The sequence below is a fragment of the Triturus cristatus genome, chromosome 2_2, assembly GCF_964204655.1.
Source record: "Triturus cristatus chromosome 2_2, aTriCri1.1, whole genome shotgun sequence".
Classification (NCBI taxonomy): domain Eukaryota; kingdom Metazoa; phylum Chordata; class Amphibia; order Caudata; family Salamandridae; genus Triturus; species Triturus cristatus.
This window is the reverse complement of record NC_140582.1, coordinates 992088345-992111043: the sequence shown is the minus strand read 5'-3', so window position 1 is coordinate 992111043 and position 22699 is coordinate 992088345. Positions and strand designations below refer to the sequence as shown.

At 46.9% G+C, this 22699-nt stretch overlaps 1 protein-coding gene across 6 annotated transcripts in view; it reads right to left on the bottom strand.

Moving 5' to 3' along the window:
• SLC2A9 (solute carrier family 2 member 9) overlaps positions 1 to 22699 on the bottom strand; it is a 2222556-nt gene that overhangs the window by 1110920 nt on the left and 1088937 nt on the right. The gene's annotated exons all lie outside the window — the stretch shown is intronic.

The window sequence follows — 22699 nt, the reverse complement described above, 5'->3', positions numbered from 1 at the left end:
ACAGGTTATTAAATTTGTTTTGTGTAAAACTAATACGCACCACATAAATGCGCGGGTTAGTGAAGCTTGCTTATGTGTTTACTAACGCAAATAATATGAACGAAGGACTAAAACTGCTTTAAACGGGGAAATCTTTACTGCGCATGCTTCAACTGCATCTATGCAGTATGACGAGCTGTCGCTTGGAGGGAAATTCTTGCGCATGAGCAGAAGGCACTAAAATGGAGTCTTGAAGACTCGCGTGCATGGCACCTGCTTAGCTGAAACGAAAACAAGTTATTTTACTAATGCTAATGCGGGGAAAGTATTAATAAGTAAAAGGGAATAGAGTAGAAGTGGGGGGTAAACAGTGTGATCACCTATTTTGTGAAAGTAACATTTGTCTTTTTGACTTTATTATTAGTGCGCATTTGGGCCTCTCATGTATAACTGAAGTAAGCTGAATCATGTGACGACCGCGCATGTCTACTGAAAGTGAACCCGGAATGATGACTCAGAGTTGAAACAAAAGCCAAGGTCGCAAAGTGTCCCAGCCTTGGAAAGGACGGTGAAAAGTTCAACGGAGTGGACTTACATTTTGGACTAGTGACACATTTTGCAAATGAAATGTGAATGTGGGTATGAAATAAAATCATGAATGAAAATAAATGGGATGGGTTTGCGAACAATGGTCGAACTGAGTAAAGTGACATGTAAGCATGGTGTGATAATCTTCCCCCCTTGCTTGACCAATTAGATTTTGTATTTTTACGATAGTGAAACTTTAGTGGGTGGAACATTAAGAACGAAAGGTATAATTGAGATAGCTCTAGTTAGTTAGTTAGTCCAGATGCTGTGAGCTTGGAGCGGGAGATGCTGATGCGGGGAGAGATGCTGTGAGATGCTGATGAAGAAGCCGAATGTAGAACCTTCTATCCTAATTTAATTGGGTTAGATAAGAAGATCGCGGAAGATTCTCGAGGAGGAAGAGAGTGTCAGAGAGGGGTGTGGCATAACCATCGGTATTCTAGAGAGGTCATCTATCCTATCCTGATTCCTGTCCTGGAGTCTTTGTCTCCTGACCTTTCCCGGGGGGACCCTTACCAGCCCTTTGGCCAGGGGGTTGGTCTTCACACCATTCTTGGTAATTATAATTTCATGTTATTTGCAGATGCTCTTTTCTCTCTATCTTCTTCTTTCCTTAGACATTGTTTCATTGAGTAAGTTCATGTTACATTGTTGATGATCTACTTGATTTTTCTCGCCTCTGAATGATGGTGAATGCACTGCGTATTTGAGATGGTTCACATGCACTTGAAAATTTAGATACAGATTTTAAAACTTCCTAAGTCTGTGAATATTTGATTTAGAATTAAGGTAAGAATTTAGAGTTAAGTTAATCTTCACCATCAACTAGTTCAACTAATGGTTCAGAGGAAAGAACTTTTTGATCAGTGAAAGGTTAGTTAGGAATGTTGAATAACTAATCCTGAATATTGTGATCACATATACAAACTTTGACTCCAGCGGTTTACTCAATTGTATGTGTTTATGGGCCCAAGGTGAGCATGTGGTAGTAGAGTATCTGGTGTTGGTACGCCGCTGGATCAAAAGAAAGTATGAGTGGCTAAAGTAAAGTGAGAGAGGATTTAGGAATATGTAGCTAGATCTGTCAAGTTTGTGAAAGAGTTGCATTGCGTGGAGTGGCGTGCAGCGGCGGTGCATGGAGTGGTGCTGTGTGGGGCAGGGTGGAGTGGTGCTGTGTACAATGTTGTTGCATGGAGCAGAGTGTTGGTGCGTGGAGTGCCGTTGCGTGGAGTGCCGTTGTGTGGAGTGCCATTGCATGGTGTATCTCTGCTTGGAGTGGGGTTGTGTTGAGTGGCGCTGTGCAGGGTGGTGTTGCGTGTAGTTGGGTGCGGAGTGCAGTTGTGTGGAGTGCAGCAGAGTGGAGAGGCATTGAGTGAAGGGAAGGGTCACTGTTTAGAGTGGTGTTGCGTGGAGCAGAGTGGCATTGCGTGGATTGGTACTGCATAGAGTGGCATTGCCGTAAGTGCTACTGCTTGGAGTGGCATTGCAAGGAGTTGCACTGTGTAGGGCGGTGTTGTATGGAGTGGCAAGCAGCGTGCAGTTGTGTGGAGTGCAGCGGCGTTGTGCAGAGAGTGGCATTGCATAGAGTACAGTGGCGACACGTGGTGTGGCGTTGTATGCAGCAGAGTGGCGCAGTGTAGAGTGGCTTTGCATGGAGTGGAGTGGCGTTGCGAGGAGTGGGGCTGCATAGAGTGGAGTGGGTTGGGTAGAGTGAAGTGCACTTGTATGGAGTACAGTTGCATAGAGTGAATTAGGTTTCCATGGAGTGGTGCTGCGTAAAATGGAGTGGCGTTGCATTGAGAAGGGTGGTGTTGCATAGAGCGGAGTGGTGTGGCATTATCTGGAGTGATATTGTACTGAGTGGTGTTGCTTGGAGTGTCACTGTATGGAGTGTCGCTGCTTGGAGTGTCGCTGCGTACAGTGGCACTGTGTACAGTGGCACTGTGTAGAAAGCCAGTGATTGAAGTGGCATTGCATGGAGTGGTGCTGTGTACAGTGGCATTGTGTGGAGTGCCGTGTGGTGTGCAGTTGTGTGGAGTGCAACAGAGTGGAGTGGCGTTGCATGAAGTGGTGTTGCATGGAGTGGTGTTACATAGAGCGGTGTTGCGTGGAGTGGTGTGTGGTGTGCAGTTGCATTGAGTGGAGGGGCACTGCATAGGGTGGGGTTGTCTGGAGCAGAGTTGCATGGAGTAGTGCTACATAGAGTGTCGCTATGTAGAGTGTTTCTGCATTGAGTATTGCTGCATTGCATGACACTGCATTGCGCTGAGAGTCACTGCTTGGAGTGGCATTGCATAGAGTGATGTGGGTTGGGTAGGGTGAAGTGCAGTTGTATGGAGTACAGTTGAATAGAGTGAATTTGCGCTGCATGAAGTTGCATAAAATGGAGTTGCGTTGTGTAGAGCAGGGTGGCGTGGCAGTATATGGTGTGGCATTGTACTGAGTGGGGTTGCCTTGAGTGTTATTGCTTGAAGCAGCATAACGTGGAGTGGCGTTGCATGGAATGTCAGAACATGGAGTGTGGGTACATTGAGTGGGGCTGCGTAGACTGGCGCTGTATAGAGTGGGGCTTCATAGAGTAGAGCTGTGTAGAGTGGTGCTGTGTAGAGTGGGGCTGCATAGAGTGGGGCTTCATAGAGTTGGGTTGCGTAGAGTGGCGTTGAGTTAGAGTGTCATTGCATAGAGTGTCGCTGTTGTGAGTGCCAGTGCTTGGAGTTGTGTTGAATGGAGTGGCGCTGTGTAGAGTGGCATTGCATGGAGTGGCATGCAGTGTGCAGTTGAGTGGAGTGGCACTGCATAGGGTGGTGCTAAATGGAGCTGAGTTGGGTGGAGTGGTGCTGCATAGAGTGACGCTACGTAGAGTGGCGCTGCTTAGAGTGGTGCTACGTAGAGTGGTGCTGCGCAGAGTGGTGCTGCCATGAGTGCCAGTGCTTGGAGTGGCATTGTGAGTGGCATTGCTTGGAGTGGTGTGCAGCATGCAGTTATATGGAGTGCAGTGGAGTGGAGTGGCACGCAGTAAGGTGGCGCTGCATGGACCAGATTTGAGTGGAGAGGCATTGCGTGGAATGGCGTTGTGTGGAGTGACATTGTTTGAAGCGACGTTGCATGAAGTGGCGTTGCATAGAGTGGTGTTTTCTGAGTGTCACTGCTTGGAGTGGCATTGCATAGAGTGGCGCTGTGTACAGTGGCATTGTGTGGAGTGTTGCTGTTTAGAGTGGCATTGTGTGGCATGGCGTGTGGGCGTGCAGTTGTGTGAAGTGCAGCAGAGTGAAGTGGCGTTGTGTGGAGTGGTGTTACAAGGAGCGGCGTTGCATGGAGCGGCGTGCGCGTGCAGTTGTGATGAGTGGAGTGGCGCTGCGTAGGGTATCACTGCATGGAGTGAAGTTGCGCGGAGTGGTGCTGCGTAGAGTGTCGCTACGTAGAGTGTCACTGGGTAGAGTGTTGCTGCGTAGAGTGGCGCTGCGTAGTGTGGCGCTTCAGTGAGTGCGGGTGCTTGGAGTTGTGTTGTGTGGAGTGGCACTGTGTAGAGTGGCATTGCATGGAGTGGCGTTGTGTGAAGCTGCGTTTCGTGAAGCGGCATTGTGCTGAGAGTCGCTGCTTCGAGTGGCATTGCATCGAGTGGAGTGCGTTTGGGGGGGTGAATTGCAGTTGTATGGAGTACAGTTGCATAGAGTGAATTTGCATTGCATGAAGTTGCGTAAAATGGAGTGGCGTTGCATAGAGCGGGTGGTGTGGAGGGGTATGGAGTGGCATTTGCTTGAGTGTTATTGCTTGGAGCGGCATTGCATGGAGTGGATTTGCGTGGAGCAGAGTGGTGCTGCATAGAGCAGAGTTGCGTGGAGTGGGGTATGGCAGGCAAGTGTGTGGAATGCAGCAGCGTGCAGTGGTGCTATGTGGAGTGGCGCTGCGTGGAGTGGCATTACATGCAGTGGTGTTGCATGGAATGGTGTTGCGTGGAGTGGAGTAGTGTGTGGAGTGACACTTTGTAGAGTGGAATTGCCTTGAGTAGCGCTGTGTAGAGCGGCATTGCCTTGAGTGTCATTGCTTGGAGTGGCATTACGTTGCGTGGTACTGCATCAAGTCGAGCTGTGTGAAGCGTAGTGGCATTACAAGGGTGGCATTGCATGGAGTGACGCTGTGTACATCGACGTTGCTTTGAGTGCTGCTGTTTGGAATGGTGCTGTGTAGAATGGTGTTGCCTTGAGTGTCATTGCTTGGAGTGGCGTTGCGTAGGTCGGAGTGGTACTGCATGGAGTAGAGTTGAGTGGAGCGCAGTGGCGCTGCGTGGAGTGGTGATGCATGGAGCAGAGTGGCTTTGCCTCAAATGACATTGCCTTGAGTGTCATTGCTTGGAGTGGCGTTGTGTAGAGCGGAGTGGTACAGCATGGAGTCGAGCTGTGTGAAGTGGAGTGGCATTACATGGGTGACATTGCATGGAGTGGCACTGTGCAGAGTGACGTTGCCTTGAGTGGTGCTGTTTGGAGTGGTGCTGTGTAGAGTGGTGTTGCCTTGAGTGGTATTGCTTGGAGCGGCACTGCGTAGAGCAAAGTGGAACTGCATGGAGTGGAGTTGCGTGGAGCACACTGGCGCTGCATGGAATGGTGATGTTTGGCACGGCCTAGAATGTCATTACCTTGAGTATCACTGCTTGGAGTGGCGCTTCAAATGGTGGAGTGTGAGGACCGTTTAGCTGGATTGGGAAGGGGAAACAGTCTAGAGGAGAGAGAGTGAATGAAGAAACTTCTATTACAAAGATTGGCCTGGGTATTCATCGAGGCTTCACGGAGCATAACACATGGACAAGGGAAACAGGGAAAATCAGGGTTACCCGCCTGTACATGCCGCAGCCACTGCTGAAGCAAACAGAGGCAGGCAGTGGGGAGTGCTGGTGCTGGAGGGGGTATTCGCAGTGAAACTCGTGAGAAACCCACAGCTGTGTGAGTGCTTAAAGGGTGGGGGAGGGATCCGAGCGCAAGGAGGTGGGGGCAAGCTATAAACAGGTAGACTGAAGGGATTATCAATGCCTTCGTGAAGCCGAGTGAAGGGAAAGGAAAAGAGAGTGCGCCGGAACAAACATATATGAGTACAGCCACTGTAACAGGGGCAATCGCCTGGGAGGGTCCAAAACTGGAAAAGGCAGGACTAATTTACCCCATCCAATGCAGAAGGGCAGTAGCAGAACAGAAGCTGAAAGATAGGAGGCGCTTCACCCACACATACCAGATACACCACGCCTTGCAGCGCATGCGCGCTGCCCTAGGCTCGGCCTAAAAAAGGAGTGTATCCGTATGTGCCTATATCTTTAAGGAGCACCACCAGTTGTATCATTACACAATGCAAGAGTTTACATGCGTGAAGGCAAACACTGCATGTTTACTTAGTGTTGTTGCAAAAAGAACAATTGATGGATCCGTGTTCACTGAGCCACTGGATTCAAGCTAGCTTGGCTGATGAGGGGTGATGCCTCGAAACCACTCCCAGGATGCTTGTTTTCAGTCCTGGGAGGACCTGGCTTGGCAGTTCAGGCTGGACTGTTCCCATAAGGTCAAGACTGATTTTCATACAGCTGGGTCCAAACTGGGGTGGTGTGGTGAGCAAAAGAACAATGGATTAAACCCAGATCTTTGTGACTGTCCATCATTTGTTCCATTTGCTTTTTTTGCTCCAAGTGGGAAGGGTATGCCCAGACATGGGTCTCATGCTCACTGAGCCACTGAATTCAATCTAGCCTGGCTGATGAGGAGTGATGTCCCGAAACCGGTCCCAGGATGCTTGTTTCCGGTTCAGGGAGCACCTGCCTGTGCAGTTCGGGTTGGAATGTTCCCATAAGAAGCAGGGTCTAGACTAATTTGCATATGGCTGGGTCCAAACTGGGGTGGCCTAGTGAGCAAAAGAACAATGGTTTAAACCCAGATCTTTGTGACTGGGGGTGAATGTTTGCATTGTTCAGCATTCCATCCATCTTTTGTTCCTTTTGCTTTTGTCATCCTAAGTGTTGTGGTCACCACATATAGAGACTCAACAGGACGATTACTAAGTAAAATCTAGTAAATCGTAAGAACAAATCAAAGTAAAATTTTAAGAAAAAAAATTAAAAGAAAGACAGACTTGACAGATAACATACATGACTGGTTTTCTCAACAGACATTATAGGGGTACTTAGGGAGGACGGACTCTGTAGTCAAACACTAGAAGGGAAGATTGACTTTTAGCCATTTTGTTGTGTGAGCTACTTACTGTGAGCTCAAAATTCTTCAAAAATAGGCGTGGGATAAAAGAGGATAAAAAACCTTACTTCATCAAAAGTACGCATCCACTCGCGCTCAAAGCGTCTCCCTGTGAGGTCTGATCATTATCCTGTTTATTTGCAGAGAATGGTTGTCCTTGTCACATGATTGATTATTACATGACCGGGACAGTTGTACTTCCACTAATACAGGGAAATCTTACAATGCATCTTTGTTTTTACGATTCCTACCACCGGTACACATCATGTTGTTGCCGGGTGGTGAATGCAGGTATAATTAATCTGTCCATTAGCCTACGAGACATAAGTATCTCTTGCATGGGTGTGGCATGGACGTGGCTCCTACCCTTGGATATATCGGAGCGGGGGATTATGAGGCATTGAGTGTTATTCAAAGTTTACCAAGTAACATGCCTCGTTCGTAGACAGACAAAAAGAGGCAATTTTCTTAATTTGAATGTTCTTAAATAAACAGATAATTTTGAACTTTAATCTATTTAGGTCTTCGTAAATGTAATTGTTCTTGGTCATTTTATAGAGATCAATCTCAATTATCGGACTATTAAGTGTGAAAGTTGCGTCTGTGTGGACATGTCTTGTTCCACAAAAGACATAAACTCTTAGGGGTATATTCACAAGAACGTGTGATAACTACCGCAAGAGTAGCTTAACGCAACTCTCAACATCGCAGCCTATCGTGGGAAAATTACATCGTGCCAACCAAGTATTCACAATGCGGTGGTAGCATGCGATAGCCACCAGATAACGCGTCACATGGCCGTTCAAAAATCAACGCCACACCTCAAAAATGCGAGACACGAACGCAAAAACTCATGCGATGAGGCCAATCGAGTACAAAAAGTAGTGAAAACCAGCCACAGGCTTGCAAATCCCACGCAACTGGGGGGGAAATGCACCATAAAAACCACAGAAACAACACACCAGAAACAAGCCAAAGCATGTAGCAACATGGATGCACCCTGACCCAGTGCAGAGGCCAACGCGAACCCCCCACAGACCACCAGCAAGAAACAACGGGGACGGCCGAGGAAAAGAGGGAGAGGAAGACGGGGTGCAGTCTGCAGCAAAACCAGATCAGCGACACGGAGGTGACAGAACACTACCATCAGCTGACCCACAAGTAGACCACCTGGAATGCAGTCGGAGTGCCGAGTAGGCCAATCGAGGAGGCCTAGAGGCGCTGGTATGATGTGACAACCTAAACCAGGCACAAACCCGCTGCCAACAGGAAGGCTGCAACAGGAGGTGGCAGTCCAGTGCCACAGGAGGAGCTGGAGGAAACGAGGCCACAGTCATCAGTGTGGAGATGGTGCAAGGAGTAGGGAGTATGGACACAGCACGAGAGGACCTGACACAACATCAACAGGTTGAGTAACTACCAGAGACTGGAGGGACGGGGGGAGATGGGCACAATGGCATACATGCACAACGAGGTGTAGCACACTGCACACCTACAATTACCCTGGATCATCTCCCTCATCGCCTTGGCACACTGCAGCACACACACATAGCAAGAGCAGCACACCCAGCAGCACACCCACATTGACCACAATGTGGTACAATGCGCAAAGCCGACACTGCAGAACAGAGGACACAATTGGCTCCGCACATGCACAGAAACATGCCTACTACATCTGACAGAGCAGCAAACTGTGAAATGGAAATGTACGCGTACGAACTCACATCCATCATGTAGTCCATATGTACACTGTCCCGCAGCAGTAGTCTGCACCTCCCAAACAGTCACAATGTACATTGTCATACAGTCTGCATGTAGACCAGAACAATGCGCCAACATACATGTCAACACAATGTCAACATGCATCTCCCCTTCACATTGCAGAGGGGCACACAACACCTCCAGCAGAGCACAGAAGACAACACATCTGTGATGCCGGAGAGACCCACCACACCTTCAACACCAACGCCCTACAACAGCCCGTGGCCATCCAACGCAACCCACCACCAGGACACGGGCAGACAAGCTACTTAGAGGAGAAAACAGAGCCTGCAACAGACCACACAGCAGGAAGCACCCGCAAGCACAGCTGGCTCACGACACTTCACCCACCCACACATGGCACCCCAATGCCATGTGTCAGCATGCCAAAAGGAGGTGGTCCAACAGGTGTAGGTGGGCTCCGAACCCATGGATGGTAAACTAGATCACATACGTTGGTGTCTATTACCCTTCAGGGACCACCTACACCCCACAAAGGAGACCCACACTGCCATAGAGACACATGCAGATGCACATTCACAGTACACAACCACGCCCAGGGGCCACACATATCAGTCACACACCCACGTTGGCTCTGCGTACGACGGCCCAGGCCACTCCCCCTATGAATTGAGTGGGTGACGACAAAGCTACATGTCCAAGCTCAGACCCGATGCCTGTGGTGACATGCCTGCATCTGCTGTACACAGCACAAGGTAATGTCGTAGGGCCCTGGGCCCCCATGCATACAACAACACCACAGGGACACGTGCAGACATTATGTTGAACTGGCTATGGGCACGTGCGCCTGGCCCCTTCATTGGCAGGGCCACATGTACAGTGATGCCTGTGCTGGATGTGTGTGGGGTGGGTGCGAGCCAGCTCTCAGGCAGTTGTTGGTGCTGGCAACAAATACAACAGTTAACACAATGAATACGTAAACAGATAACACCAGCATCCCAGGGTCAACTGCAGAGCATCATGGAGGTAGCCTGAGCAAGTCCAGAGGGCACACAATGAGCAAACAGAAGTGTCCGTGAGTTGCAGTGCACTGAGGTCTGGGCACTACAGCTGATCGCGATCATATGAAGAAAAAGTCTCGGATTGTGTCCCTTTGAGATATTCCTGATGCAGATGCAGTGGGGTGTGTTAGACCTGAATCATCTTCCTCATCAACGTCCCAGGTCTCCCACACTGATTGAGGTAAATTCGCTGCGCAACCTCTCCACAGCACAAAAATCAATCAGTAAAGGATGATGGCTTGCGGTGCACTGAGTCAGTGGTACCTGGAGTGCCTAGCAGAGTATCAGTCTGATGATGGCATCCACGACAGGTGTGAGCAACTTCTTAAGTCTGTCAGGACCACCGTTTTGACTTTGGCAGGTGGCAGTTGGAGGTGGTCCTGGCGGTGATGGCGTGTGCCTCCTGCGGTGTTGCGATTTCCGGGCCGGTCAGGACTCGATTTGGTGTGTGAGCCCTGGTGGACCGCAGTTGAGGCTGGAGGCAGCGCAGGCCCACAGACACATGGCGTTGATGACCCTAAGGCCATCGCCTCAGAGGCCATCCAATATCTCAGAAGAAGGGGTCCAGGACCTGACCAGCACAGAGTTAGTGGCCCCGGATGCACAGCGGCCAGCACAGCCACCCTGCCACGGGACAGTGACTTCCGGTGCACTGAGGTAGGTCCACCCGCAGTGAGCGGATCCTCATCGATGTCGAAGGTGAATGTGGCAGAGTCTTGCAGGGGACAAAGGAAGGTGTCCTCCAAGGCATGATGCAGAAGGTCTGATGTTATCCGAAAGCCGCAAATGGTGGAGTGGAAAGCGACTGCCTCGTTTTCTCCACCAATTAGGTATCAGCTACATGAGGATGAAAACTAACCCCTAGTCTATAGACTCTGACGCCATCAATGTACGACCAGAGAGTGTCCATGAATGTCGGGGAACAGACTTAGTGGCACCTGTGCTGAGAGGGGATGCAGTCTGCGATGATGCCAGTACACTGATACGACCTCCGCCATAGTTAAATCAAGTCTCTGTGACCTACTGGACCGCAGTGTAGGCCAGAGGCAGCGGTCAGCAGTGGCCCACACCCACCTGTTGTTGGGATGCTATGCACATGGTTGCTGCCACCTCACCAAAGGGAATAAGGTGAAGTCGAATCTTCCTTTCTGTGCATACACGGACAATGTATGATCAAGACTCAGTTCCAAATGTGTGACCTACTTGTCCGTAGTGTGGGCTGGAGGCAGTAGTCAGCAGTGGCCAACACCCACCTTGTCGTTGGCTTGCGATGCACAGAGTTAGTGACACCAGGGCAGTTGTCCGTAGTGTTTGGTCACCTCCGTGACGATGATCCTATTCCCTCCGGACTGCAACGCGCCATCCTCTTACTCCTCTCCTTGCGTGCGATGATATGTATTCTGCCCTTGAATAATCGATGTTCAATTCTGTGACCTACTCTTGCGCCGCGTTGGCCGAGGGCAGTAGTCCGCGTAGGCCCATAGACATGTGTGGTTATAATGCAATGCACACACTTGGTGGCACCACATCGAAGGGAGTATAGTGACATGAACTCTGCCTTAAGTAATGTTCACTGCCATGGTGTAATCAAGAATCAAGACTCAGTTCCAAATGTGTGACCTACTTGACCGTGGTGTAGGGCGAAGGCGGCAGTAGAGTACGTCAACAAGAAAGGAGTAAAGCGGGCCTGTGTCGTGGAGGCCGTGAAGGTCTGAGAGGCAGTCAAGGTCGTGGGCCTCTGGCTTGGAGCTTACACAGGCATGTGGTGGGCCCTCCTTGACAGATGCCGATGTCGGCTGGCTGCGCAGGCGCGGGCCTGACGGGTTCGGGGTCCAGCGGCCCGGAGTAGAGCAGGCGTACAGGATCGCAGGCAAATCCGCTCACTAGGACACCGTCGGCCTCGTGGCGTGGTGAGAGGCACCGCCCTAGCAGACACGTTTGGCTTTTCGGAACAGGACCACGCCCAGGGCTACGTGCTTTTTATTCACACCCCTACGCTGGCCTGGCGTACACTGGGACATCCCGCTCCACTCACGCTTACGGGAGGGATGTAACAGGCAACATTTCCACGAACTCCCCCACTGGCTGGGGTGACATGGTTTTGTCCACTGTCCACTACACTCCATACACCAGCAGTGTATGTCGCCATGGATATGGGTGTGTTCGGCATACTGAGATTTGTCCAGCACATCTCCGCCACTCTTGGCATTGTGTACTTTCTCAATCATGCTTCTCCTGCATCCTTCACACATGCCTGGTTACCACCTCTCCCCACATTCGGCTATTGTGTGGCTGAGGTGCCATGCCGTTGATGGCTCCTGTTCACGGCTTGCCCAGGTTACCATTGAGAGTTGTTCTGTTATGTCTGGTGGGTGGTCATGTTGTTTTGCATTTTGGTTGTGATTTTGTGACGTGTGCATTGCCAGTGTTGTGAGTTGCATGGTTGTGGAGTTCAGGTGAGTGGGGTTTTCATTAGGAACTTGCCAAGGGGCTGTGCATTTCCCTTGGTGCCATCCTGGGAACGCTGGTTGCTGCTGGACTGTCGGAGGATGAAGGGACCATGCACACTGGCTGGATATTTGGAGGCGAAATAGGTGGAGATTCCATGGTGTTCGGATGTTGCCTGCACATTGATGTGAGACGTGTGCTTTCTGTTGTGGTGATTGTGTGCTGTGTTACCAGGGGGCACAGGTAGGACATGTGTGCTGTGGATTGACCCAACACGTGCGTGCATCCGGCTATGGTGTATGGTCCTTGCTTGGTGTCCAGCGGATCCTGATCATTGTGTTGGACGTATAGGGACTGGGGTACCAGGCTGATGGTGATGTCCAGGACAGGTGTGAGGGACCTGGATGTTGCTGGCTGTGTGACTCCTCCGACTCTGGCGGGTGTTGGTTGGGGGGTACCAGGGGCCAACAGGTGCAGCACAGCCAGCAGCTTAGTTTGGGGTGGGATGTTGGTTGTCCACTGTGTTGGTGCCGTCGGCCTGTTGGGTGATGTTGGTCAGGATGCGTATGATGGTTGTCATTTTGAGCCTGTAGTGGGCTATGACATTGTCAGGTGTTGGTCCTGTGTGGCTGGTGCGTTTCCTGGGGGTCCGCTGTCTTTGTCTGCGCTGCCTCTGTGGTGGTCCGGGGGTGGGGGGCGGTGTGTTCCGGGTGGGGGTTGGAGTCCTGGGGTGGTGGCTGTGGGTGTTGTGGCCCTCTTGGGTGTCCGAGTCACATGACCAGAGGCTCCATGGCATCTGCTGCCCTTCCGATGTGGCTGTGGGCCATGCTCCCTTTTGTGGTGCAGGCTGTGGCCCGACTTTGCACCAGGTCAGAGCAGGTGTTATTTTCCTGCTGCTAACGCGCCTTATCGCCTGTTTTGTGTTCTTATCGCAGTTCTGGAAGGTCGTTGTGAATGTTGTGGAGTGGTGTTGTTGCGGCTTTTGGCACGGGTACGCCTACTTTGCATCTCATTAGCGATAGTTGCGGGGGTCTTCTGTGGCGATGTTTTTGGCGGCTGCTATCGCGGGTAAACTGATGCTGTGGGCTGTTGACACCAGCTTGTGAATGGGGTGATAAATTTATCGCAACTTTGGCTGCAATAAAGTGCTGTTAACTCGGCGATAGATCCTTGTGAATATCCCCCTTAGTTCTTTAGTAAAACAGAATAGAATAGGGCTTTGGGCTATAGGTATCATAATGCCCTTTCTCCCCATTGAATTGTTATGACAAGTAAGTATAAATTACTGGGGGGTGCCTCAGATGTAGTCATGGGTCTGTTCACAGTAGCCATTTCCCTCATTCGAGATGACTCACAGAATATTTCCCCAAGGAACATCATTGTTTAATCCTCGAGAGTTTGTAACTCCTTTTCAAAGAGGATTTTTTGTCAAGATGTCTAGTTTTAGCAGGGACTTGTTCTAAAACTGCCCATTTCATGTCATTGGGGGTGATTGTTTGTTATGAAACATTCCACCATCTTGGTGGTGTTACATCTACATTGTATTGCACTTCTAAATTCTACGAAACGTGTGCTTACTCTCCTTGTTGTAATTCCTATGTATTTAAGGTTGCAAGGGCATACAATGAGGTAAATCACTTGCTTTGTGTTGCAGTTTGGATGTTTTCTCAACTCCCACGGGGTGTTTAATATTAGATCTATTGTTTTTGTGGCTGTCAAGTGGCATACGCCCAAAATTAGGGGCTGCCTTGCCATATTAGGGTTAATTAACCATGGGTGTTAATGCCTGCCTCAATATAGAAAGGGGTGGCCCTCATTAGGCTTTTCCCTTTTTACTAGTGAGGGGCATTTACAGGCATGTATGTTTGGTGTTCCAGATGAGCCAGATATTTGAACTTGAATGTGTTTGAAAAAGTACTTCACATGTTTGAAACACTCTTTGAATGGTTACTGGTTTGCTAGCTTTTAAAATACAGCATAATGGTAGGCTATCACAATTATCACTACTCGCCGGTAATTACTCTGGCCAGCTATAATTTTCTTTAGAAAAGCTTAAAAATGTACATTGCCAATGCCCCTAAAAGCCATCTGTGTCCTTATTGTCTCTAAGTAACAATGCTATTTCCTCTCCTCAGACTAAAACATATTTTGAAGGGCTGTCGGGTTCCGGAATAGCCAAGACATGATTGAAGACAATATGAGTCTGACTAATGGTAGATGGACATACCAAAGATGCCTCAGAGATTCTTTGTGACTTCTTTACCTTATTTAAGGCATTTTGTAATGTTGCTAGAGTTGCTAAGTGTACGAAATTGGACTATTTGTTGAAGTCGGTGAGTACCCACTTCAATTAACAGTCAATCCTTGACAGGGTGAATTACAAAAGGCACAAAAGCAGCCTAACCTTAGAGGTAATGTGTAAAGCTTTTATGGAGCACTCAAACATTAATACAGCGAAAACACAACACAAGAAAATGCTAAATCAATTTGAAACAAAAGTGATTTTCTTAATGTCAAAATGACACCAAAGACAAAAATCCATACAGTAGAACCGGGGTTATACGTTTTTGAAGTCTGTGTTTTATGGGCAAAATAGCAGAAACAAGTATGAAACGCCAACTGTGGCTATTGGGCCAGACTGTGACAAAGTCACAAGTTCAGGCTGACTACGATGGAATGCTATTTGGGTACAGAATGAGGTGTGGCCCAGTGGAGTTGTACCTTTTGTCCTTGGTGCACTGACTGCGTGGTACTGCGATGCAAGGCTCTGCATTGTGCTGATTCAGGTCCGTCAAGTTGTAAGGTGTTGCGTGCGAAGCCCTTACATCAATCTGCACTGTTCTGCACCAGAGCCGATGATGCTGTCGATCAGAAGATGTGAGGTGCTGTGGTATGAGGTCCTGTTTCTGTCTGTGCCATGCTGCCTTAGGTTCTGTGAGCCGCTGAACAGGAGCTGTGAGGTGCTTAGATGCAAGGCCCTTATGTCATCCTGCACCAGGTCTAGTGAAGCTGCTGAACAAAAACTGCCAGGTGCTGCAATGCAAGGTCTTATATCGGTCTGCATCACCCTGTGTCTGATTCGGTGAACCTATCAGTTGAGTAGGGAAGAGCACACTTTGACCCTAGCCAAGGGTCCTGGACCTTGAGGCCCGAACTTGGAGAATTGAGACTCACTGCCTTCAGAAGCCAGAAGAGGGAGCCAGGACCAGTTGGTTCTGGTCAGCTGAAAAGCAGGAAATGCCTCTGGAAGCATGTTGTGTGTCCCTATCTCACAGGAGGAAAGTTAACAGATCCAGACAGTGTCACTTCTGGGGTCCTGGGTTCAAGGCAAGCATGTCCAGTCTTTTATTTTCAGACTGCATGGCAGTTCTTCTTCTGAATCTTCTGGGGTCCCGGACTTTTATGCGCAGTGCGAGCCTGTGGGTGGGGGCCACATCCTGTGACTAATGCTAACCTGGGTCTGATTAGCTTTTCCCTTTACCAGATCGTGAAATAAAAGGACAGACAGGCCCAGGTGTAAGCTGCATTTGCCAGTGACGGAGCAGGCATCTTTTGACATCAGGAATGGGCTGAGTACAGCCCTCACGATCCCATTTGAAGCTCAGGAAGTGCTGGATACAACCCACTAGGCCATCCTGCTCAGGGGAGGAATCCCCTTCCCCACACTCAGGGACCTTTTGTTCCTTTTCTCAGAAAGAATGCACATCCCACCAGAGGACAGCCATTAACAGAAATGTGATCCTGGACACTGATGGAAAGGAACATTTGAAACTAGGGTGGAAAAAGTCAACTTTCTAAAAGTGGTATTTTCAAATTCGTAATTTAAAATCCTACTTTGGAATTAAGGAGGACTTGAAATGCAATTCAAACATGTTTCTCTAGCTGTTCCCAAACTGAACTTATAACTTATTAAATGTAATATGGTAACCTAGTATTAGTCTGTGAGAGGCTACCCTTACTGCAATGAAGAAAACGCGGGAAGGGGGGTTTCACTGCCAGGACATATAAAGCATAACGAGACAAGTGCTACTTTTTAATTAGGATGCATCTTACCCCATGAGCCTTTAGGGCTTACCTATGGAGTGACTTATGAGTGTTAAAAACTAGTTCTGAAAATTCTCTGTGCTAAGAATAAAAAAACAATTGAAAGGCATTCAGCTGTTTTGTTAAACCCAAACCATGAGAGGAAGTCACTGGCACAAGAAGTATCAACTGCTTTGCAGTAATACATATTAAAATCCTTCATACAATCCATAATGCTTTATAGGCTAAAGCCTATTTCTACATTTTTAAATCATACTTTTGGACTAAAAGTTCAGGAATTAAAAGTCACATTCATTCCTGTGCTTATGAAAAAGAACTTGCTTTTAGGCATGCTTCTAATCACCTGCATAATGATTGAGTTATTTCTGTGAAAGGCTGCAACAGACATGTTTATTCACAGAGGGTTCGATTCCCAAAGAGTCTGCGCAGTTGTGGCGGGCGCACCGCAGTCATGGTCGAATCTCTGCAGTGAGAAACTGCAGTGCTGAGACTCTGCCATGAATGCAGAGACTTCACACAACTGAGGAGCCTCCACCAAGACTGCAAAGGCTCTTTGTCATACAGTACTACAACAAAACAAACCTGGTAACAACAAGGCACACCTTTAAATTGATTTCAAGAGAAGAGTGACTAATGAGAGCCACGGGCCCGCATACCGGCTCTCAATTAGTTCAGGGAGTTGGAGTTGATTATTCTTCCTCTCCTTAATGTAAGCACATCCGTTGCTTACACCCCCTCTCGTGGGGTTTCTTCGTCCTCGTGGAAGCTCGTTCCAGGTTCCGGGATGCGGGCCCGTGGCTCTCATTAGTCACTCTTCTTTTGAAAAAAAGAAAAAGAAAAAGGTCCAGGGAAAGTGAACGCAGACCTTTCATGCCCTGACGAATTTGCCGTAAACTTGATAAGGCAATGAAACATGTTGGCCAGTCCTAAAGGTGGTTATTTGACATGACCGTGCTTTTACTTTTGGGATGACTCACACAATGGAATAAAGAAAATGGAACTGTATATGTGAGCCATACCTAATGTTACTTAAGACTACACGGGTCTTGGTCTGCACAAAAACTATTTATGTTTAAAAAAAATGTCACCTTTTCCTTTACTTGGGACATTATTATTTTCAATGAGAAAGATATCGATGATGAAATAGTGAGCAAACTGGTGAGAACCTACCAGCAGCTCTCTTGGTGTTGCGCACGTGAGATACTTTCTCATTTTTTCACACTTTTTTTCATCACTTTTCGTGTTTATGCACTATAGATATTGGTTGAGTGACTATACACACGGTTGGATATTTTCACCGATTGGGATTATTAAATATTAAGTTGTATAGGCACCAGGGATATAATGATAATTCATATTTAGAACTACCAATGGAGGAGTAATAGATGTCTACATTACCCTTTTAATGATCCCATGAAATCAATTTAAAGGTGTGCCTTGTTGTTACAAGGTTTGTTTTGTTGTAGTGCTGACTGAGTGGAGGGCGACCTGGTATACATTTTCCCTCTGTAACTCCTTTCTTGAATACATTTTTGTCATTCAGGCCAGAGTGTCTGATCGCCAACCATTAGCCCAAAAGTTGGTTTTGCCTTCAAAAACATTTAGGCCTTATTCCTTCCTGTGTGTTTGACCAAATTTGATTTTCTTTAGGAATTTTGCTTAAATATTTTTAAATGCTCTATATGTTTTTATATATTTTTAAAAAGTAAGTGTAAGAGATTTGGTTATTAGTCAGGAGGGGTAAGTACCCAACTCAAGTAATAATCATCATCTTTGTCAGTGTGAACCACTAAAATCACTAAATGAACCTGAGATCAATACCCCTACTAGCTATGGAATGGAGCAGAAAGGCTTAATTTAGAGGTAATGTGTAAAAGTATTATGAAGCACTAAAATAGTAAGAAATATGAAATGCAAAGCAATATAAATCCCCAAACGAACAAGAATAGAATAATATGCAATACAAGAACATCAAAATGACAAATATCTAATAAGGGGAACTGGACATATGAATTTTCAATTTTTAAGTAGCGATAGTGCCACGAAACACAAACCAACAACGATAGACAATAGTCACTGTAGAACAGGACCTAGATCCAATTTGATGCTGGCAGTGACGGAGCACAGGCAGGATACACTAACCAGGTTTGTTGTGGCCAAAATCCTTCCCTTCTGACTTAGCCATTTAATTCTCAGGAGTACCTTCCTAAAGCCCTTAGTGATGTAAAGCCCATAAAGTCTGACTCCATTTTGAGTTGGCACTGACACCATCTTAGGTTACAGGGGTCGCCATGTTCTCAATTTTATGCAGAATCATTGTCATCCTTTCACCTTATATGTTAAGAAGGAAACAGCTTGGAAGGTACACCTTGATGCACATAATCTATGTCACACATTTCTAAACTTATCTCATGAATTCAAATCCCTGATAAGATTTAGTATATAAAGAATGACATTCGACCACTTGGGAGTAGAGGTCCTTCACCCAGATTATCTCATGATATTCTGCCAGAGATCTTCTCACCTACTGCCAGTGCACTTCAAAGATACTGCACCTCACCTGATGATGATAAGGCCGTGTCCCTGAGGAAGGCTACAGCATGTGTTTGCCTTTCACAGGCAACACTGCCTTCACGCTACTGGTGATAATAACAGCTCTTGCTGTCAACAAGGTATGAAGTGCATTTCTTCTCCCTTCTAGACTGAAAGTTGTTCAACTCTTCATTTTCACATAGAATTAGGTTTTAGGGTGTTATGTTTTAGATGACATTTTAACCATGATGTTTTTATTGTCATTGTTCACAATGTGCATGTATTGGGTGGGCTTCTGCGAGCTACGCTAGCTTGGCTTTCAATCAGTGCCGGTGCATTGAACTCAGTTTACCTGTGTCACCTGTGGGTGGGAAAACAAATCTTGTAGAACTACGCAAAAGTTGTAGTTTACCAGACAGCAGGGTCTCCAGTGAGGCACGTAGAGACTCGCAGGGTGGCAGGCAGAGGCCAACAGGAGGGTCTAGTCCAGGTCTAGTTGCCACCGGTCAGCTGGGCAGTTGCATTAAAATGCCTCTTGTAGCTTGTTGTGTCCTGCTAGCTTGTTGTGTCTTGATGGAAGGTGAGCCTTATGACCCTTGAAGTGCACTTCTTTGTCCTGGGTGCAAGAGGGACAGCAAGTCATGTCTTCTCAGCTCTTCAAATGGTTCAGACACCAGGTTCAGTCCTCCTCCGATCGTCCACAGGATGAGGTGTGTCCGGAACTGAGTGCCTGGAGATGCAACATTTATGCTTCCCATGAGCTAGTGGGTGGGAATGACTGTTGGGAATGCAGTATCCACAGGAAAAGGTTTCTGGGGCATCCTACCCACGGTATGATTTTGTTTTTAAAGATGGCAGATGTCCTAGGGCTGTGTGTGTGTGTTGGTGGTGTACTCTGGTCATCCTAGTGGCTTCCCACATCTACTGTACTCCCAATAAACTCAGAGATAGATCTATGGTAGGACAAATCTGAGCATTCAGCAACCAAACAGTAGATCCACACAAAGTGTTGAGCTATTCTGTTTCCCTCCATTGAAGTGTGTCCCAAATGGCATATGAAAGACCCCAGTGCACCCAACAAGCATGTCTTGACACTTGAGCAGGATCTGACACTGTGATCTCAACAATAGTCCCACTCTGATGGAGGCCAGTTTGGCTAGAGGGACAAAAGAAGGGTGTTATCTACATTTGCTTGTGACAGGGTAGGTCTCTTTGATGTTGATCAAATATTTGGGCTAACAGGCCAGCCTGTCGAGGACAAAACACCAGACTCCCTACATCTAGCTTGCAGAGACTTTATTGCTTGGCAAAGGTGGCTTTTAGGGAGTCATCTTTCCAAAATATTTATTAAATGTCCGACTTCACCAATGAATTAGGCTTGTAATAAACATTTTAAAAAGTTCAAAATATATCAGTTTCTTAGGTTTTAATGACATTTATTAAACGTATTATTCTATCCCAGTGCTTTCCTAAGGAACAGCCAAGCCTTTCTACAATGAACATAGCTTTGAGGTGCTAGTCACTTTAAGAACATGTTTAACATTTGACTTTACATGACCTACTTTTAAAAACCATGCACCCTGCCTTAATTAACAGTAATGCTAACTTAGGGGTGACTCATAAACATTTAAAAGGAATGTTTTAGGCCTGTCAAAAAGGGTTAGTTTGATAGGTCGAATTTGCAGTTTAAACCTGCACATCCAGGCAACTGGTGGCAGGCCTGCAGTCATGTTTGCATTGACACTGCAGTGGGTGGCACAATGAGTGCGGGAGCCCACTGGTGACATTTAACATACAGGCCCTGGCTACATCTTGGTACCATACACTAGCGACTTGTAGGTACATTAAATATGTCATTTGTAGTTGTATACTAATGTCAGCTGAAAAGAGGAGCACAAGCTCTTTACCCCTGGTTAGCAGGGGTAAATTGCAAAGTTCTATCGGCATAAAAATAGTGTCTAGCAAAAAGGCAAACAAAATCTGAGTTGACCCTGCAGAAAGAACGAATTTCCAACAATATTTATTTTAAATTAGTTATTGAAATGGTCCAATTACTAAATATTTTTAGATTTTGTGTACAATAGTAATTGGTTATCCTTAATAGAATGTGGTCTAAAGATGTATTTTCAACAACCGGATTTTAGGATATGTTTTATAAAAGTTTCACATGTGTTGTATAATGTGTTAAAACATTAAATAGCTATTTTAGTATTTTGAAAAATGAGTGAATAATTGCAATTTGTGCAGTTGCAAGTAGGAGTTGAAATATGGTAAAATGTGCATCTCTTCTTAGAAGTAGAATTGCCTGATAGTGGGAAAATAATATTAGAAAATGTATTGCATATTGGTGCATTTGTGAAAATGTTTAAACAGCCTTACATTCCAGTATTTAGAAACTCTGTCATTATACCTCACTCCAAACCATCAAAACTTGATTCTTCTAAGGCCTTAAATTCGGCATGAAGGCAGCATTAAAAAACTGAAGCCTCCCAAGTCACACTGCGATTGCAGGTTTACTGTACATAGAAATTTACATTCTATTCAACGATCATCAATTAGGCTTCATATCCTTGAGAGTGACAGAAAACCAACTGGCATGTATGTTGTAGAGAGGATCTTTCTATTTGCTATCACACTGTAGCTGTGCTCTTCCTTAACCTCTCAACTGCATTTATTATAATAGAAGTCCAAATCCTAATGAGACACTTGCAGGAATTAATATAGACGGTTGATTTCAATATGTATTGTATTGAAAGAATTCTTATCAATTACACTCATCAAACATGGATGAAAAACCTTTTTCATCTTCAAAGAGTGTAACGTGTAATTCCTAATAACTCTAAATTATTTCAACAACTTGACCCATTGGCCAAGCCAAGTGATCAACACCAGCTGCAGATCCCATAGCTCCAAACATATAGGGATGACACCCAGCCTCTTCCTTAATCTGTACAAGGACATGTAGCTCATGATTACAATGCCATTATTGCTGATTACCTCACAACAACTCTTACAGGAAGAAACCCAATTTATCTATGACTAAATTAAGTCATCATAGGAAGGATAAACTATAACATAACCGTGCTGGACTAACCCTGCTTCAGGAATCCAGGGACCATTTGTGACTGTAACTTATCAATCATCTGATGTATTGAAGTGAAGAAGTAACTCAGGTAAGTGTAAACTCCTTTATTAAGTTAAAACGTGATAGCACCCTCAGCTTGCTGGTTATCAGACTCACAGGTGAAGGCAGCCTGTCAACATTCCAAAGCTGCCTTCACAGCAACATTCTGAGCCATACCATTACAGAGGTGTGAGGGAGGGGGGTGCGGAACATACCAAGTGGCAACTTACAACACATCTTCCCCCTTTAAATTACTACCATGAGGAAGAACAGTAACTGGCTAGATCCTACAGGTGGCAGGGGCAGCCCAGCGCAGGCCAGGCAGGGCCCCTACAATTCATACCATTCTATAATCCTTGTGCCAACTAGGGGGGTTGGTTTGTCTGAGCCCCCTTCCCTCTTGGGTCACCCTTACTCTGGTTCTGAGGTCCTGATTACCCCTTTGCTCCTCTACTTCAGTCTCTCTCGAACTTGTGGCAACCCGATCCATGCTCCACTTTCTCCCGTCTTCCAAGATGACAACATTTCTCTTCACCTCCCTTATTCTTTCTGGGGCATAGTACTTGTCCCCTTTGCCCCCCAGACTCACAGGTTTCCGAATACAAACACTTTGCCCTTTGCTAAAGGATCTCTCCTTCGCACCCCATTTGCTGTCATATCTCTTTGTACCTTCTTTGCCTAGCATCAACTTTCCCTCTGTACTCTTCTGGATTGATCCTCACCGGATCCTTGGGTTTCATCCAATTTGGAGATAACTTAGACCCCGCCTTTCTTCCTCTCAACAGTTCAAAGGGGGTGTGACCCGTGGAAAGGCTGGGTGTTGTGTGGTAGGACCAGAGCATGTCTCTCAGTGCCACTTCAATGTTCCCCCCGGACTTGACCGCCAGTTGGATACATTCCTTCAACATCAGGTTAGCTCTCTCCACCTTGCCGTTGGCTCTAGGGCAGTACAATGGGGTGCGTATGTGTTTTAT